Raw genomic sequence first — 5,356 nt, forward strand, 5'->3', positions numbered from 1 at the left:
GTGGCTTCTCCGGCTGCGGAGCACGGGCTCCAGGCGTGCGGGCTTCAGTAGCCTTGGCTCTCGGGCTCTAGAGCGCGGGCTCAGTAGCTGTGGCACACGGGCTTAGTTGCTCTGTGGCATGTGGGATCTTCCCAGACCAGGGATTGAACCCGTGTCCCCTGCATTGGCAGGCGGATTCTTAACCACTGCGCCACCAGGAAAGTCCCTCGAAAGTCTTTACAGAATAAATCTGATCTTCCAGAAAATTAACTGCCCAATAAAATTCAGCATGCTTTAATGGGAGATCACAAAATCCAGACTCTCAAAGATTTAGAACCTACAATGTCCAGAATATAACTTAAAAATTAGTAGCCTATGAAAAGTCAGGAAAATATGACCTGTGGAAAACTAAATCATTAGAATAGACCAAAAATAAGAGAAACAATAAGTTGAAAAAAAAAGACTTGAAAAACTTATTATAAATATGTTCACAGATTTATAAAAACAAACAACGAGGAGACAGATGGAAACTATAAAAATGAAATAAAGGGAACCTCTAGATCTTAAAAATACAACTTCTAAAATGAAAAATTCACTGGATAGACTTAATAGAAGATTAGATATTGCAGAAGAAAATATTAGTGAATTTAGCATGGCATCATAAGTTATCTAAACTAAAGCAATAGAGAAAATAGGCTTAGAAATATAACAGTGCCTCAATGAACTGTGGAAATACATCAAGTGGTAATTGGGTTCCCAGAAGGAAAGGAGATGGAGTGTCTGGAGAGGATAAAATCTGATGAATTATGGCTGCAAATTTTCCAGATTTAATGAAAAACATCAATCTACAGATCCATAAATCACAATGAATTCCAAGAAGAATAAACATAAAAACACACATCAAGGCACATCTTAATTAAACTGCTGAAAACCAATCATAAAGAGACTATCTTAAAAGCAGTCAGAAAGGGAAAAAAAGACAACGCATATAGTAGAATGAAGATAAGGATTATCACTGATTTCTCAAGCCAAACAATAATGGAATGGCATTTTTTCAATGCTGAAAGGAAAGAAAAAATGACTCTGTATTATTAATATCACATATAAAGGCATCAAAAAATATGAAATACCTAGTGATAAGTTTAACAAAATATAGTTAGGAACAGTATAGTAAAAATAAAAAAATAGTACTGGTAGAAATTAAAGAAGACCCAAATGTTCATGGATTGGAAGATTCAATATTACCAAAATGTCTATTTTCCATAAATTGATCTATATAATTCAAAGCAATCTAAATGAAAATCCTTAAGATGAAGCTGTGATTTCTAATTCTTCACTTTCACTGATGGATTCTTCATAATCTGTAACATTTGCCCAAAGAGAGGTTGGCGTACTTTCTGCTTTGAGGCATCTTGTGCCTTTCTCAGTTTGTCAGGCTGATTTTGTGATATTGCAGTCACCATGGGAAATACCTCAGGGTGAAGAGTTTGCTGGTTTGGAACCTTGTGCCTTAAAAGTACAGGGAGAGGATCATCAAAGAGATCATTGTTTTCCTCCTGAGTCTAGGTGGATTGTTCTAGCTCTCTTCAATTTTCCAAGTGGTTTATACTTTGGCTCCATACTTTGGGGAAGACCAGCATGAAGGCTTGAAGATTTCTTTAACTTTATCCATAGTTGTGCCTTCTGGAATGGCATTTGGATAAGCATCCAGGTGAGCAGCTCTTTGCAGGAAACTGCCCTCAGCAGGAAGCCCCTTTGCTCATCACTTTAGCAAAGTCTACATTGTAACTAACTTTTCTTTTTTTTTTATAGTGCACCTTGTCTCTGCTACACTATACAACTAAAAACCTTGTAAAGAATGCATGGGACATCATCTGAGGACTCTGAAAAGGAAATCATAGCAGGCTGATTGGAAAAAGAAGAAGAGAAAGAAAAAGAGGAAGAAGAAGGAGGAGAAAGAAAGAAAAGAAAAGAAAAGAAAGAAAGAAAGAAAGAAAAGAAAGAAAGAAAGAAAGAAAGAGAAAGAAAGAAAGGGAGAGAGAGAGAGGGAGGGAGGGCGAGAGAGAGAAAGAGAGAAGGAGAGAGAGAAAGAAAGAAAGGAAGGGAGGAAGAAAGGGAAAGAAAGAGAGAAAGAGAAAGAGAAAGAAAGAAAGAAAGAAAGAAAGAAAAAGAATAAAACTCAAAACAAGACCAATTCAGCAGTGAATTATTGGGATTTTTTTTTTCCCACCAGTATCTCCAGCCTGGACCCAGAGGCATGCAAAAATCCAGAATTAGGCACCGGTGCAGACAGTAGGAGCTCCAAGAGATCTCTCATTTTAATCTAAGAAATGAGAAAGGGTGCACCTAGGGGGTCCAAGAAGAGACTCCTGTAACTAACTTCTAAAACAGGCACCCCCAAGATCTGCTCATCTCCGGCCCAAATACACCTTTCAAATCTTTTGATCACACAATACCTTGCCTAACCTGTTGGTTCTTCCCTTAGATCAAAGAAGTAGAGATGAAGAGTAAGTAATTAACTGAAGACCAGGTCTTTTTCCTAGTAGCTTCCCCTTCAGTAATCTCACAAACCGTGTGAACAAGATAGCATCTAACGAAAGATCACAAGGCGTCGACAAGCCTGCACACAGTGGGAGATGGCTACGAGTTTGATCCCCCATCTCAATGATTAATTGAGATTACTTCCCCTTTAAAAACTTTCATGGCTGAGCAAAATCTTTGGAGTTGGTTGTTTGGGGGGACATGAGTTCACCTTTTCCCCAGATTGCTGGCATTCTGATTAAAAGCAATTTTCCTTTCTACCAACAACTGCCTCTCGGGTACTGACTTTTGAGTGGTGAGCAGCCGGACCTGAGTTTGGTAACATTCACTGGACAGATGTGGCCCAAAATATCTTTAATCTCACTGTAGGAGGAGTTAAAAAAAAAAAAAGTGAGCTCTGTACAAACTCTCTCCAATCCTCACAATGACATTGTTTTTTCTGGTTCTTTCTCCAAACCACATAGTGGATGACTTAATGCTGACTGTGTGAAGTGGAATTCTATTTTTGGAAGTAATTCTGCAGCGTAACTTATTCCACTGAAAATATTCTTCTGCTTTTGGATGCCGACATGTGTGGATCTGAGTGCTACCGTCTGTTGTAAGATGATGAAGAATGTCAGATGTTTCTAAATGTCTCGTTTATCCACAAGAACCTGGACTCCTAACTCCTCACTAAGGCTGATTAATACTCCTACCCGTAAGCTGCTTAGCAGTTCAGCCACACATCATGGTACAGACTCTGAACGATCCAGCTTCAAACCAGCTCGGATATTTCACTCAGACACTCCACCCAACTAGGAATTTAATAATATTTTGGACTGCAGAAAGTAGTATATAAGTACACACTCTAAGATGTCTTGCAGTCTGCCCCCAGAATGCAAGCTTCTAGCAGCTTCTCCCTTTGCGAGTCTGAAGTCTCCCATGTACAAGACAGTTCTGTTATTGCCCTGAAATAAAAATGTAATTGATCCTGGGCAATGACCAGCTGGTAAGAGAGTCACAACAATCTCTCCCTCCTCTCTTGATGCTTCATTGACTAAAGATATCTGGGTGGGAGTTTCAATTTCAGTTGATATAATTCGTTTCTCCCAAAATCTTTAGTTAACAACAACTAGTTGACAACTCTTTAGTAACAGTGAACAGTATAAGTAAACCTTCAAGCTGGTGGAAATCCTGGTCCTGCCATTTACTGGCTGTGTGACCTTGGGCAACTAATTTAACCTCTCTGGTTCTTCAGTTTCCTCATCTGTACTCCAACCTTCTTTTCAAAGTAGGGCCTCTTAATCCTTTCATGTGATCCTTATGGCAGCGGGACAGGAAGAAGGTGTGGGCCCTCAGGTTCTCCCTGTCCAAGAAGTCAGTGGAGATTGTTGGATACTTGGCCATTTGCCCCTTGAAGGAGCTCACACCACCAGCCAACCCCAGTGAACTGGCGACCCAGCCGGGTGTGGAAGCCCAAGCCACCACTGACTGCACCACCACATCTGGGAACCTGCCCAAAGATTTCTTAAACATGATAGAAAAGCACTAGCAATAAGAGAAAAATATTGACTAATTGAATTTTATCAAAATTAAAAACTTTGATTTTCAAGAAACACTGTTAAGAGAAAGGTCAAGCCTCATACAAAGAGGAAAAAAATATTCACAATACATACACCTGACAAAAGACTTATTTCCAGAATAAATACAAAGAACACTTGCAACTCAGTAAGAAGACAGTAACCCATTTTTAAAATTGCCGGGCTTCCCTGGTGGTGCAGTGGTTAAGAATCTGCCTGCCAATGCAAGGGACACGGGTTCGAGCCCTGGTCCAGGAAGATCCCACATGCCGTGGAGCAACTAAGCCTGTGCGCCACAACTACCGAGCCTGTGCTCTGGAGTCCGTGCTCCGCAGCCAGAGAAGCCACCACAATGAGAAGCCTGCGCACCGCAACGAAGAGTAACTCCCGCTCACCACAACTAGAGAAAGCTTGCACACAGCAACGAAGACCCAACGCAGCCAAAAATAAAAATAAAATAAATTTAAAATTGCCAAAATATTTGACTGTCATTTCACAAAAGAATATATATAATCTTGAGAGAATACCTGTGAGGGAATTTAAGGAGGTGATAAAAATGTTCTACGCCTTGACTAGCAGGGTGTTACATATATTTGTCAAAATGCCATAAACTACACGTTTTAAATAGGTGTATTTTACCTAAATTATAACTCAAAGTTTTTTTTAATAAAAGGGAAAGGGAAGGAAAAGAGGGGAGAAGTTATAGAACATTATGCAGCTATTAAAAAGAATGGGTAGATATCTATTTTTGAATTTAAATATATGATATCAAGTGAAAAATGAAAGTTATTGAATAGTACCATTGAGCCCATGTATTTTTCTAAAAAGTAGTCTCCTCCCCTCCCCCACCCAAATATATATATTTGCTTATACATAGCCAGACAGAATGGATACAGAGAAAAAGCACGTCAAAAGTTACTTTGTAGAGCATCAGAGGAAAGGGGGACGGCCCTTTTATTTTCATTTTATGCCTGTCTATACTTCTCAAATTTTCAATTAGTCCACATTAGTTTTAAAGTAAAATAAATTTTTAAAACTTTAATGTCCTCAAAGACCTGCCTTGTGCTCTCTAAATGATACAGTTAAAATACAAGATAGGAAGGTGTCTATTCTTTCCGAGTATTTTTATTATTCATACTTATGATATGTGTAGAAACCTTCACTTTTTTATTGTAGAAAAATATACGTAACGTGACATTTACCATTTTAACCAATTTTAAGTATACAGTTCATTGACATTAAGTGCATTCCCACTGTTGTGCAACCATCACCACTAT

The 5,356-nt window shown here is 38.9% G+C and overlaps 1 pseudogene; it reads right to left on the reverse strand.

Annotated features, from left to right (window-relative positions):
* Positions 1-1,284: 1,284 nt before the first annotated feature.
* Positions 1,285-3,553, reverse strand: LOC103004865 (protein artemis-like; annotated as a pseudogene).
* Between the last annotated feature and the right edge of the window lie 1,803 nt (positions 3,554-5,356).

Source organism: Balaenoptera acutorostrata, chromosome 9 (genome assembly GCF_949987535.1).
Source record: "Balaenoptera acutorostrata chromosome 9, mBalAcu1.1, whole genome shotgun sequence".
Classification (NCBI taxonomy): Eukaryota; Metazoa; Chordata; class Mammalia; order Artiodactyla; family Balaenopteridae; genus Balaenoptera; species Balaenoptera acutorostrata.